Consider the following 15,585-nt stretch of genomic DNA (forward strand, 5'->3'; position numbering starts at 1 on the left):
TTTTCTTCCTGTGCCATTTCTAGGGCTTTCACTAGTTAATCCACCCCTTCAACCTATTCCCAGTAGGGATGTTAAAAATGGGTTGGTTTCTCCAGTTTTGACCCATATTTCGAGAGAAATGATCATTGTGGAGAGGTCTCCATCCCATTTGCTGGCAATAGTCAAACTGCTGGGGAACTTTTGGAGGGTAGAAGAAACCCAGAGGGAGTAACAGAATGCTGCCCGTGTTCCTCCCAAACACCGATGCTAAAATTCTCTCGGTGATTGTTGGATTTCTAAAATTAATGACTATAGTTTCCAGGAATATCCTTGTGTCGTGCACCAATCCACCCCACCCTTCTTGTAGATAAAATCTTTTCAGTATTTTCGTATCCAAAATCACTGTGATTATTTACCCAATGAACGCTTCTATTTTTTAATTCTTGGTGGGATTCTGTCTGACCCTTTCTTAATTCGGGTACCCCCGCCAGAATTAATACATAAGGGGCTGATGCCGGGGGAAGATTTATAATCGGATGGCAGTATATATGTTAATCACGTCAAAGGGGTGGTTGCATTGCTACCAGTCCCGGACCCGGATTTTTTACATTTTCCCCTGCGCAATTGATTGCTGATGATTGGGCAGTTATCACGTTTGTTTGATTTGTAGTGGGCTTTGCTACTCCATTTTCCTTGATGGTCCTCGCCTGTTGTGGGGCATCTGAAATTACATTTATTGTAGGTGAGAGGACTCTTCTATTTGTGTGAATGTTAGGATTATCTCTTATAGGGCTGTTGGCGACATGCTTTCTTGTCACATAGTCAGGGCTATGATTGGTCTTACAGCCTAATTCATCATTGGGCCGTTTTGCGAGTCTGAAATAGCGATTCATAAGGAATCGCTATTCCAGACTCGCAAAACGGTATTCATGTAGGAATCGCAAAAAAATATGCGATTCCTACACATTCCTTATTTGCGATTAGCAAATTGCTAACCGCAAATAAGGAAAAACTCCCCATTCATTCCTATGGGCCAAAAGGCCCATAGGAATGAATGGGGAGTATTCCTTATTTGCGATTAGCAATTTGCTAATCGCAAATAAGATAGCGATTTGAAGGGTGCCAGGGGTGTCCAAAGGACACCCTGTAGCACCCCTCAAATGCACATTTGAACAGTTGTTGCGCACACACATGTCCAAAGGATATGTGTGTGTGTAACATGCAAAAGAAAAAAATGCACTAAAGTGCTTTTTACTCTTTTTTCGCAATTTACCACCAAGTCAGACTTGGTGGTAAATTGCGACCAAATATTGCGATTTCGCAATTTCTAAATGGTTGATGAATTGCATTTAAGGAATCTCTATTAGAGATTCCTTAAATCCAATTCCTCGCAAATATGTGATTTCGGTAATAGCGATTTTTGCATTTGGGATGATGAATCCCAAATGCAAAAATCGCACTCGCAAAGGGCCAGATTCTCAGAATCTGGCCCTTTGCGAGCGCAATTACCTTTGATGAATCAGGCTGTTAGTTTTTAGCCCCTCATTCACAATTGCTTTCAAACCCTCCAGCCTTTCCATTATAGGACTAAGTTCCTCTTTAATGATGGCTCTCATCTGAATATGCAAATTTGTTACCAGAGTTGTCACCCACCCAGGCTGGTCAATAACTTGAGCAGAGGGATCTGCCGCTAAATTAACCTCCGGGGTCTGTTCTACCTCTACAGTATGGACATGCATTTTTTCCGTTTAGCTGGTGGCTTTGCTTTTGGTCTCACTTTCGCTTTGGTGTTTCTTTCGAGCCGTGGGCGCACACTGCAATTCTGGGACTCCCCACATGTCGTATCTGAATTTGGCGGTAAATCGTTTAACAACTCAATAGAAGATGTTTCCATTTCATCAGGGGGGTTAGAAATCAGTGAGGCAGTGTCTAAGTTTGGTGTAATAGAGAGACGCCTTTCTGTCCTTTCTATTTCAGAGGCTACCGCTCCAAGGGCTTTTTCCACCATTCTGTCTATTGATGTTGGTTTGGCGGCAGGTTTAGGCAGGGGTGATGCTGATTTCTTAGTGGGACCAACCCTTTTGCCCATCTTGATGGTGTTCCAGGTAAAAGGATAGCAAATAGGTTTGGAGATACACGTAGAGAGACCAATATAATTTGCATGAGTGGTTTTGGTAGCTTTTACAAGTCCATGCTGGGTGTAGAGATGGTAGTTAGCCCTACAGGGGATTTTCAAAATACAGGACCAGAGAAAAGAGTAACAGTACCTTAATGTCCAGCAACCTTCTTTGCAAACGCCAAGAGGGGGGGCCCGGCCCGGCCTCTGATGGCCTAAGACGGTCCCGCCCTTCTCCCGGGCTTCTCCCGGCGCTGCTCGGGCACGTCCCGCGAGGCAGGAGGCGTTCCGCTGTTTAGTAGCGCCTCCGGGCGCAGGCTGTGATGTCACGGGTGCGCCGGTGGTCCCCGGGGACCTGGGATATGGAGTCTTTAGCCGTTGCCCTCACGGCGATGCGGGGGAAGCTGCGTTTTTTCCGGCTGTTTCCCTCACGGCGGTGGGTAGAGTAGATGTGGTGTTTCTGCCGTTGCCCTCACGGCGGGAGTTTCAAGCCCTACAAGCTGGCGTGCCTCGCCACCCCAATATTATCCTATGCAGGCAGGCAATGAAATGTGTGTCAAATGTCAGTGTTCAGGAAAAATGTCAAATGTCAGTGTTCAGGAAAAGATATCAAGTTTAAACGTGAACATGCAAAGTGGTGATATTATTGCTCGAACCGAATCTGACCACATGACACACCCTTGATATAAAACGTGCCCTTATGTACTAACATATAGGCGTGTTTTACATCAAGGGTGTGTAATGTCCTATCTGCTACCGAGTCTGGCTGTGGGGAAAAGGCAGGGAGTGTGATCATTTGATTGAGGTGGAAGAGGGATATGAAGTTGGAGAGGAATTTGGGGTAGGTCCTATGGCCGACTGTCATTATGGACATGAAAAAAAGGCTCTCCTAAGGGGGGAGCCTGTAGCTCGCTAACTTGTCTTAGGTACTTGAGTGCGGCCAGGACAGCAACCTTCCAGGAAAGAAATGTAAGGTGTGCGAGTTCAGTGATTCAAAATTAAGAGTCCTGGCGGGGCAGGAGCAACTCTAGGTGGGATGACCTGTTTGATACTCTCCGTGTAAGACTAGATGATAGGAATGTTAAAAAAGATGAGTGTTCCCTGTTTACACGTAGGTTGCAACGGCAGCCAAGTGAATGCATCTGGAAGTGCAAGCTTAATTTGATATCTGTAAGTGAAGTGGGCAAGCAACAATATTTTGAACATTGGGTTAAGGAGGGTTTAAGCGTTTTCCAATGCAGTCACTGACGCACCTTTTCCAGTCAACAGCGTAACAGGCGCACGCAGTGAGCATGCATGCTTCCTTGAGGATTCTTGTTGGAGATTGAGATAACCAAACTCGAAGACCCCAGGAGCCAAATTGCTGTATTGACCTGCTTTTGGTCTGGTTATCTGATCTTGCCCTGACCCCGGCCTGGTGGGGAGCTTTTTGTGGGGTCAACAAACCTCACAAGAAGGCACCCCGAGCTGTCTCACCCATGTGAGAGCCACCATGAGGAGGGAAGTTTGCCAAACCTTCTTGACCACATCCACAGGGAGCATATGCAAATATCTCCGATCAGTTCCTCGATAGAGCATTATCCATTGACTGAGGTTGTGGAAACCTGAGGTGAAGTTTTGACATTTTGCGTTCGCGCAGTGGGAAAGAGGTCAAACTTGGGGCCCCAAACCTCACACCTCCAAGACAAAGGTATGGCAATAGGACTTGTGGGTGGAGTTCCCGCTCATGGGTTTGTTGCTGCAGCCTTCTGAGTAGGTATGCAAAGTCGCTGTCCACTCCTAGGAGGTACTCCACCAGGAGGTGTCTTCAATAGTGAACTGCCCTATGCCAAATACTCTGCACTAGTTCTTATGACTGCGGGAGTGTGTGCCATGCCTCTGTAGGTAATACATTTTGCTCTGATGACCTGAAGGAAGGCCTTGAGTGCTAGCATGAGGGCTAAAAGCTTGCGACGATTGGTGACTAGTCCAATGACAGTAATGGTATAGAACACCACACAGGTCTTTTAATCTCCAATAGTTTTATCCTTCTGCACATTCCCAGAAGTTCTGACCGCCACCAGAACCAACCAAACTGTAAAACAACCAAGCTTCGTTTCAAACAAACAAACACAGCCAACTTTTTCCGTCCGTGCAAGTGGACTTCATTAGGGCTGAACATATTTTATCTGGTGTACATTGTACTATGGTCGTGTATATATTTCAGACAATTATAACGACATCGCAATCAGCAAACCACCAGGCAAAATCCTGATGGACAATCACTTAAGAACAACATGAAAATAAAAGAAGTTCAGAAGCCCATCTGTTTGGAATCTAATTTGCATATGAACTAACGTTGCTACTTGACCATCCAGATGAGAAGTTTGATTGGCCTTTTCCCATGGAATCTTGGATAACTACAGAGTTAATATAAACTGCCTTCCCCATGGGTGTTGTTTTTGAGGTGATTGATGTGTAGGCTCCGCTGATGTGGTGATCACAAGTCCTGAACTCTCAGATCTTAATGTGCTCCCCACCTGAAGCTGAAAGGGAGGTATCTGTGGTGATGGTCATCTGCAGGCGAGTTCCATGAAGGGCTAGCTCTGCAACATGTTGTCGCTGTTCGACCACTGCAGAGAGCGATAAATGCTAGCTGGTGTCAACACTCAATCTTCACAGTGGCCTCTGCCTGTGAACATTAGGGCAACAGGCTCTGCTAGAGAAGACACAGGTGCAGTCAGGCATGAGGGATTATTACTATGCGGGAAGCAATCCTCTTTAGGAGACACGTTTCTTTTCTTACTGATAGGTGAAAGTGTGGCTGAAAAAGAGGCTGTAACTCTTGGAAAGATTGTACACCGCCTGGCTGGGTAGGCCTTGGCCATGATTGAGTTGAGAGCAACCTTTAAGAAGGGCTGAATCTGAAGTGTAGGTCAAGATGGCATTTGGTGACATTAATGGTAATCTCAACATGGAGAAGGGGGATGGTGGTGTGTGTGTGTGCCAGGCACTGATGCTTACCTGTGCTCGTTATTAGCCAATCGTTGAGATAGGATACACAAGAATACTCCCTTCTGCGAGGGCTGGCACCACAGCTAGGCATTTGGTGAACACGTGTCGAGCTGTGGTTACTGAACCTCAGTACTTCGAACTGATAATGCTGATCACTTACCACGAATCGCTGGTCGCATCCGTGAGCAGGATGGATGGGTGTGAGAAAGTAAGCCTTCTTCAGATCAAGAGCAGTGATTCAGTCGCTTTGCTGCAGCAGTCGGATGACGTCCTGCAGGGTAGAAATATGGAATTGTACTGACAGAATGTAGCTGTTGAGGGGCCTCTGGTCCTGTATGGGTGTTATTGACCCAACTTTTTGGTGAATGAGATAAAATAGGGAGTTCACCCCTTACCGTGGTGCTTGGGCCGAGCTGGCTCTGTGACCCATTGAGGATGAGCCCCTGAACCACCTTTGAAATGTCTGGCTGATCTGTGTTTTGCAAGATAAGGTGCTTGGTGAGGTTGAGGTGAGCTCAAGGCACTACCCGTACCTCAAGGCACTACCCGTACCTCAAGGCACTACCCGTACCTCAAGGCACTACCAGTACTCTATGATGGAGAGAACCCACCAATCGGAGGTGATCTCTTCCCAGTAGGCTCATGCTCTTTCTGTATCGTGGTGTGACAAACCCGGATTTCACTGGCTCCAGGGCAGTCTTGATAATCAAATTTGATTGTATTTATATTTTCCAGTCCAAGCATCCACTGCGATACAATTGTTAATAGTAACATCTCTGGGTCACATGAACATATAGAGTAGTAATCCCAGACAACCTGTTCTTACGGCGGTGTCCCATGGTACTCCCTCCACCTCCCCCATATTTTGTCGGTTTTATGAGACCGCCTCTTGCCTCGTATATCAGTTTCTCCTGGTGTTTAGACCAGTCAACTCCCTTCAACCACAGCTGCAGCAAGGGGGTGGGGCTGAAGGCTGTTTCCACATGCAAGCAATGCCTCATTTCACCACTAGACACTCGAGTCGGGTGGAGGTCAACTCCGTCAGGCAGCGATCCCACCAGTGCAGCCCTCCAACAGAGCACCGCCCCCTGGGTGCAGGACGGTGGCGATAGGGCCATGCAGCCTCCATAGAGCCAGTGAAGGAGTCCTTCAGACTGCAGCAGGTGGAGCTCTAGGTGGTAAGCAGGGTCATCCCGGCCACCTGTGAACCATTCATTTATGGGCACTAGCTGGGGTGTTGGGTAATAGCCGTAAATTTACGACATGTCAAGCCCGCCATCAAAGTGAGATTCAATGGTGAGTTAAATGCTATACAATGTTGCATACCCGCCCATATGAAGGATGAAAAGGTGAGGACCTGGATCAAAACCATCCCTGGGTGATTGGATAGGGGAATGCACATCATTTTGAAAAGTGTGATACGTCCCTTAGAGTTAAAATGCATTCCATTTACACAAGTCTGTGCGTCGCAGCATATCATATGGGCCAGAGGCTCAATAGCCAGGGAGAATAGAAGTGGGGATAGAGGCCATCCCTCACTGGTGCTTCTTTGGATTGGAAATGGGGATGGGGAATAAAACTCTGACACGGACCGAGATGTGGAGGCATTGTATAGAAGATGTAGCATTCTCCGAAACATGGGGCCTAACCCTGCCAGCTGAAGCACAGCATCAGGAAAGACCAAGAAACCGTGGAAAATGCCTTCCGTAAGTCTACGAGAAGGAGGGCTAGATTACCACCCAGGTGATGCATCGGGGAGAGCACCAACTTCACTCGGCGAATAAAGTGATGGCTACTTCTTTCCGGCATAAAAACCACATTGGTCTGGATGAATAAAGTGGTTCAGAGTTCAACTCAGTCGAGTAGCAGGGCTTTAGCACATATCTTGACATCAGCATTAATACAGGAGGTTGTGCGGTGAGAAGAGCCCTGATCCATAGAGAGAACACCTTTGGGCAATACATCGATAATGGCACAGCGGCGATCCTTGGGGAATGAACCCTGCCGCATTGCCTCCGCATGAAGGGCCAGTAAGCGTAGTATCAGATGGGTCCAATATCTTTTGTAGTATTCAATAGGAAAGTCATCTGGGCCGTGGGTCTTCGGAGATGGCCTAATTTGCCTCTCCACTGTTAAGGGTTGGTCCAGTTCATGGGCCAGGGAGGATGGGGTCGAAGGTAGGGGTATGTTCCAGATAAGTGGTCTTTGGGCCTCGGGGAGCAGTAGGGGGTACACCTCATATAGGGCTTGGTAAAATGCAACAAAGACTCGAACAATTGCCATTGGGTCCTCATGGAGGTTAGTGGCCGAGTCTTTGATAGTGAGTATGATTCTAGTGGATATATTACGGATGGCTAGCCAATATATCAGTTTATCTGAGTTGTCTCCTGATTCATATACTTATTGAGTCGAGGCCCAACAGCACTGCTTCGCCTCCTCCAGGGAGACTTGTCTTAGGTTGAACGGCCAGAGCCACGGACCCGGCGTTCCAGAGCAAGGGTTCGGGCCTCTCGGTCTGTCACTTGTGCCTGTTGTGTCAATTCCCTCTGCTGATGTGGGTCTTGAGCAGCCCTCTCAAGGTGGGCTAACTCTCTGCGTCGTGTCGGAGGATACCAAACCCCATTGGTTTGAAAGAAGGCCCACAATTCCTCCTTCACAAAGGCGGCGCATTCAGGGCCTTATTTATGAAAAGTGACGCATCGCTGCGTGAAAGCAGCGATGCGTCACTTCTCAGTTCTCCCTCCTTGCGACATGATTGATGCGTCATATTTACTGTAAGACGCATCGTGGCCCAAGGAGTTACACATGCATCAGTATTTCTGACTTATCTGTATGGCGCAAAAGTGGCACATTGCTGGAGTGTGTCACAAAAGTGACGCAACTCCAGCAATGTGTCCTTTCACATGGGGCAAGCCCCATGTGAAAGGGCCTTCATCATTCTTACGCCTGCTGTGAGGCAGGCGTAAGATATTGACGCATTTGTGTCCTAGAAGTGGCGCAGTGAAATCTCATAGATTTTACTGCGTCACTTCTACGACCCTTTCTTGCGTCAATACGCCCCCCCTTGCATACATTATACCTGGCGCAGGTATAATGTGGCACAGGGGTTTACAAAGTGACGCATCTACCTAGATGCGTCACTTTGTAAATATGGCGCAACAAGGTGCATTTTTTATGCCACTGGTGCGTCACAAAAAGTGACGCACCGGCGGCGTAAAAGTGACGCACAGCCTCATACATGAGGCCCTCAGAGTCTAGCGAACGCCACACATTAACTCTCCAAATGGGGCTTGGGTGCTCAGAAGGGCATCCCAATCAATAAATAGGGAGGGGGGGGGGGGAGGCACGGTTGGATATCCCACGCTGGAGTATCCGAATGGATCGCAGGGACAAGAAGTCAATCTTCAATGCCGTGTTCTGAGGCGTGGATTGGTGTGTTAGATATAAGGGCCCACGGGGGAGCAGGCCATAGGTTTCCTCATTTCGGGGTAAAAAGGAAAACCAGTCCCTCCCGTCCGCTTTAGAATGTCTGTGTGGGAGAGAGAGAGACTTCGGCCACCTCCCGGCCTCGCACTAGTGAGGAAGCCTGCAACCCCCATGTTTGCTCCGGCCCTGTGCGTGGCTGAGAGCCGAGCTGGAGCAGGCCTGCAAAACAGGCCCGGCGGGCTCTGGACCGGAGGTGGGGCCAGAGCGCTCCACACCAGCTGGCAGGGGTGGGAGGTGGCGAGGATTTGGTGGAGGGGGCAGCCCTCAAACCACTCTCCATCTGGAAATTGCGAATTAAATTTGATCAGGTCGAGCTATTTTTAGCACCTACTAGTCCCATTTGGCCAGTAAACTTAGGCTGGAAAGGAAGAGGTGTGAATGAGCAATAAAGATGCCATTAAATCTTGTTTTTATCTTGATGCATTTGCTGTCTTTTCAGGGAAAGAGGTCAATGGTCAGTTTGTCTTTTAACCCCTTCCATGCTGATGACGAACCCCAGCGGTAATGCACTACGGTGCTTGTGTGCTGATGACGGCTGGGGTTCGTCACGGCCCGCCCCTGTTCGTGTTGTTTACAGCACACCAGGGGAATCGCGGCCGCATGGAAAGGGTTAACTAATGGCTGATGGTAAAGAAGGTTTATTTTTCTCTCTATTACTAGAGTTAGATATGTTTCTCAAGTGAGCTTTCTGAAGATGGTATTTAACTGTTGGTACATATGAAAAATTTGAAAATGATATAACAAATAAGTGTTTTCTAAGAATACTTAATTCAGTTAATGCGAATAAATGTTATGAGCTTAAGTTTAATGTACATATAAAAAAAACAAGTATTGTGATGTATACATCTAAACAAAAGTTTTAAAAAAAAATGAAATTTTATTAAATATATAAAGAAATTAAATAAATAATGATAATGATAATCAAATTATACATTTCAGTGTCACAGAAGTGATTTAATTGATTATTGAGCCCAGTAGTGATTTAGTCCTCAGGATAATAGAAAGATAGGCCTCGAAGGAGTTTTCTCAGTGTATAATGTGCAAGTTAAATACATCTTGCTGTGCGCACTAGGATCCAGGTACACATTTACTTGAAATGTATTCCATTAACACGGAACGGGAGACCGGCAGCTCCCTGGCCTAGTATAGCACGCAAACATTTTAAATAGGTGGTGTAAACGCTGACAAACATAGTTAAAACAGGTGTGTGCCACTCAACTCGTTGTTTAGTTATTTTTCTATAACACGTACCATTTATATAAATAGCCTGTAAATTAATTTTGCCAATATTTCAAAATATATCAGGAATTACAAAAGCAGATGTTTTTTGTAATTAAGAAGTGTGATACAGAGTTAAATAGGAGCAAAACAAACCAGAACACGTGGCTTGGTGATGAGCAAATGACACATATTTGCAGAAACTCTATTTACAAACATTATTGTATATAGTTTTATCAGTAAAAACGGGCTACAGCCACATAGAGATCTAGATGCGGGACGGTCCGCCCCAAGCGGTAAGAGAAGTATCATAAAAGATGTGGTACACAGTCAAAATATCGAGTTAAAAATATCGAACTACTAAAATATCGTGTTTAAAATTTCGAAGGTGTAGAATATCGATGTCAAGTATATCGTTGGACAGAATATCGACCCTAAGGTAAGTAATATCGAAATTCTTAATATCGATGTAAGTATTATCGAAGTTAGTAATATCGATACCATATATATCGATGTAACTAATTTCGATGACACTAATATCGATATTTGTATTATTTTTTAGTATTTTATTATGTATGTGTTATATGTTTTATTTAAGTATTTGAAATAATTTATATTATATGTGTATTAATTGTATAAAATAATAAATTAATTTATAAGTAAATTATATGTTTTTTTACCGGAGCAGGATGTGGGTTTATAGGGGAATAGGGTGGGAAGTAATTTAATTGTAATTAATAACATATATTTATGTATAATTTATTTTTTAATTAATTATTAATTGGCAATTATTATTTTAATAGATAAATTAATTATATAATTGGTAATTAATGTTAATTTTAATTAAATGTAATGTTTTAGTACCGGAGCGGGTTGTGGGTTTATAGGGGAATAGGGTGGGAAGTAATTTAATTGTAATTAATAAAATAATTATTTATGTATAATTTATTTAGTAATTAATTATTAATTGGCAATTAATTATTTTAATTGATAAATTAATTATATAATTGGTAATTAATGTTAATTTTAATTAAATGTTATTTTTTAGTACTGGAGCGGGTTGTGGGTTTATAGGGGAATAAGGTGGGAAGTAATTTAATTGTAATTATTAAAATAATTATTTATGTATAATTTATTTAGTAATTAATTATTAATTGGCAATTAATTATTTTATTGATAAATTAATTATATAATTGGTAATTAATGTTAATTTTAATTAAATGTTATGTTTTAGTACCGGAGCGGGTTGTGGGTTTATAGGGGAATAGGGTGGGAAGTAATTTAATTGTAATTAATAAAATATTTTTTATGTATAATTTATTTTGTAATCAATTATTAATTGGCAAATAATTATTGTAATTGATAAATTAATTATTTAATTGGTAATTAATGTTATTTTAATTAATTGATATGTTTTTGTACCTGAGCGTGTTGTGAGTTTTTAGAGGTATTGGGTGGAAAGTAATTTTATAGTAAATATTTAATTATTTATACATGTTTAGTAATGGATAATTACTGTATTAAATAATTATTAATTGGTAATTAATGATTTTAATAGATAATTATATTTCAAATTGTTAATTAATAATTTTAATTTGGATATATTTTATAATACTTAGAAAAATTAATTAATTAATTGTGAAACATTTTTTTAAAAATATTAATTTGTATAATGTATTTAAAAATTTAATATTGATTTAAATTAAAAAAAATATTTTATTGTTATGAAAAATAATTTATTATTTAATATTTAATATTTGGTGAGTAATATTTAATAAATATTATTTATTAGTTGTTTGTTGTTAATTTATTGTCAATTAATTATTCTATTTTAATTCGTTTTATTTATTATTAATTGTTTTTATTGATGTTGATGTATTTGAAAGATTAATTATACATTATGTCAAATAAAAACATTATTTAGAAGTATGTTAAAATAAAATCTATGTTATTAAACGCTTTCTCTACTGTTGTACCCTTTGGAGTTGGAATAGTAATTTTTTCCCCTACGCTATCCAAAGTTTTCCCTACTGTTGCACCCTTTGGAGTTGGAATAGTAATTTTCCCCCCTATGCTATCCAAAGCTTTCCCTACTGTTGCACTCTCTGGAGTGGGAATAGTAATTTTACCCCCTACACTATCCAACGCATTCCCTACTGTTGCACTCATTGGATTGGGAATAGTCATTTTTACCTACCCGCTATCCAAAGCTTTCCCTACTGTTGCACCCACTGGAGTGGGAATAGTAATTTTACCTCCTACACTATCCAACACTTTTCCTACTGTTGCACCCACTGGAGTGGGAATAGTAATTTTTATCCTTACGCTATCCAACGCTTTCTCTACTATTGCACTCACTGGAGTGGGAATAGTAATTTTTACCCACCCGCTATCCAACGCTTTCCCTACTGTTGCATTCTTTGGAGTGGGTATAGTAATTTTACCCCTTACACTATCCAACGCATTCCCTACTGTTGCACTCATTGGAGTTGGAATAGTAATTTTTACATACCCGCTATCCAACGCTTTCCCTACTGTTGCACCCACTGGAGTGGGAATAGTAATTTTACCCCCTACACTATCCAACACTTTTCCTACTGTTGCACCCACAGGAGAGGGAATAGAAATTTTTATCCGTATGCTATCCAACGCTTTCTCTACTATTGCACTCACTGGAGTGGGAATAGTAATTTTTACACACCCGCTATCCAACGCTTTCCCTACTATTGCACTCTCTGGAGTGGGAATAGTAATTTTACCCCCTACACTATCCAACGCATTCCCTACTGTAGCACTCATTTGAGTGAGAATAGTCATTTTTATCTACCCGCTATCCAACACTTTCCCTACTGTTGCACCCACTGGAGTGGGAATAGTAATTTTACCCCCTACACTATCCAACGCTTTCCCTACTGTTGCACTCACTGGAGTGGGAATAGTAATTTTTATCCACCCGCTATCCAACGCTTTCACTACTGTTGCACTCTCTGGAGTGGGAATAGTAATTTTTACCCACCCGCTATCCAACGCTTTCTCTACTGTTGCACTCTCTGGAGTGGGAATAGTAATTTTACCCCCTACACTATCCAACGCTTTCCCTACTGTTGCACCCTTTGGAGTTGGAATAGTAATTTTTACCCTTACGCTATCCAACGCTTTCCCTAATGTTGCACTCATTGGAGTGGGAATAGTAATTTTTACCTATCCGCTATCCAACACTTTCCCTACTGTTGCACCCTATGGAGTTTGAATAGTAATTTTTAGTCTTACGCTATCCAATATAATTTATATTTATTTATGTATTTTATAATATTTTTATTATGTTACATAATGTTGTGTTTAAATAATGTTATAAATATTGAAAGTATATTTCATTGTTTTTATGTATTAATTATAAATATGGATTATTATTTATGTTATTATTTTATGAGTGTTGATTTATTTGTAATTTATAGTATTTGTTAATAATTTTAAAATAATAAAAAAAATATTATAAATAATTAAATATATATTACATATTGTATGTTTAATTTTAATTAAATGTTTAACATTAAATATGTATTATTTATTCATTTTAAACATTCTAAAATATTTTAACATAACTTTAAATTATATAGAAGTATTATTTACTTTATATATTTTTTTTAATAACAAAAAAACCCCGATATTTTTAATTACGATATTTGTAACATCGATATTTTATTTTCGATATTTTTGTACTTACCATGTTGTAGATAGGGTGTCGATATACTTACCTTCGATATTCCAGCGTTGATATTTTGTCTGTCGATATCCTGTCTCTCGATATTCTGTCAGAGATTCAAAAGATGTACTTTGCAATGTTCTATTTTTTTTTTTTATGTTCATTACTTCATTTGTTTCTTACAGAGCTTTCGGGCAACCCAAGAAAGGTGAGGACTGATTTCACTTTGCTGTAGTTTGGGGACGCCGGTCCTATGCTTCTGCCTCTTTGATATTGTCTTGCCCTTGATGTTCCACTCATGCCTTCTAAAGGGGTATTCTAAAATGAGAACATAGTGACTTTTGTCTGTTTCGAAGTCGCCTTCTCCTGTGTGAGCTGGGGGTGGTCTGTGGTCCTCTCCTGCTTGTGCCTGTCATTGGTCCTTCTACGACTAGTATTATTGCATCTCTTGTTTTGCTCCAGTTTTATTTGTGCGTTTGTCCTGCATGTGGGAGAGGGAGATGCTCTTTTCCGTTTGCCAGTATATGCGGGGGCCCTAAAATGCACACCTTCATTTTATTGGGGGGCGAGGGAGGTGGATGCGGGGCAGGTGGCAAGTCATTCTGTACACACTGACTGTGGCTGTCAAGAGGCTTGGGGTGCCCCCCCCCCACTTTGCAGAACCATTATCCCAACAGTGGATGATGACAGCACCCCAGTGGAGCTTAAGGAGGAGACCTACACTGGCCCCTACAGCTCTGGGTGTGTCAAGTCAAGTCAAGTCAAGAGATTTATATAGCGCGCTACATACCCATAGGGTCTCAAGGCGCTTGAGGAAGGGTGGGGAATTACTTGTCGAATATCCAAGTTTTAAGTTGTTTTCTGAATGCTAGGTGGTTCTGAGTGAGGCGAAGGTGGGTGGGAAGGGAGTTCCAAGTTTTAGCTGCCAGGTAGGAGAAGCGTGGCTCAGTGGTTAGAGGCGGCAGACCCGGAAGCTGAGATCAGCCGTGGACCAGGGTTCGATTCCCCGCCTCGGCGGGTCTCGGGCTCAAAAATTCCACGGACTTGACAATTCTCGCTCCGGTGCCTACTCGACTCACGGGGTCACACTCTGCGACTCTGGGCAATAGCTTGCTTAATCTCCACTACGGCCCCTCGCGGCGGGATGCCTGGCTTTCACCTTGTGGATACCCTGCCGGGGTATCTCACAGGGGAATACCAGGACGGGTTCCCTAAGCAAGCGCCTTGATACCTTCGGGTGATACGTGCACTATATAAGTCGCAATACATTTACATTTACATAGGAGAAGGATCTACCTCCCATGGTGGTTTGGTTGATGCGAGGTACAGTGGCAAGGGCTTGGTTGGAGGATCGTAGCTGACGGGAGGGGGTGTAGAAGGACAGTCGTGTGTTGAGGCATTCGGGTCCAAGTTCGTAAAGTGCTTTGTGTGCGTGGGTTAGGAGGCGGAAAGTAATCCTCTTATTTACGGGGAGCCAGTGGAGGTTTTTCAGATGACCAGAGATGTGTTCTTTACGCGGGATGTCTAGTATGAGCCTGGCTGAAGCGTTCTGGATGCGTTGGAGTTTTTTCTGGAGTGTTGCGGTGGTACCGGCGTATAGGGTGTTACCGTAGTCCAGGCGGCTCGTGACCAGTGCGTGGGTGACCGTTTTTCTAGTTTCAGTGGGGATCCAGCGAAATGTTTTTTTGAGCATGCGAAGAATGTTGAAGCAAGATGATGAAACGGCGTTAACTTGTCTGGTCATCGAGAGTGAGGAGTCCAGGATGATGCCCAGGTTCCGTGCGTGGTCCGTCGGGATGGGTGCTTTTCCCAGGGCCTCTGGCCACCAAGAGTCATCCCAGGCGGAGGGGGAGGTGCCTAAGATGAGGACTTCTGTTTTGTCAGAATTCAGTTTCAGACGGCTGTGCTTCATCCACTCGGCTACTTCTTTCATTCCTTCGTGTAAGTTGGTTTTGGCGGTGTTAGGGTCTTTGGTGAGTGAGAGGATCAGTTGAGTGTCGTCAGCGTAGGAGATGATGTTGAGATTGTGTTGGCGAGCGATGGTCGCAAGGGGGCTCATGTATACGTTGAAGAGGGTGGGGCTGAGTGA

The sequence above is a fragment of the Lissotriton helveticus genome, chromosome 5_1 (assembly GCF_964261635.1).
Source record: "Lissotriton helveticus chromosome 5_1, aLisHel1.1, whole genome shotgun sequence".
Lineage (NCBI taxonomy): Eukaryota > Metazoa > Chordata > Amphibia > Caudata > Salamandridae > Lissotriton > Lissotriton helveticus.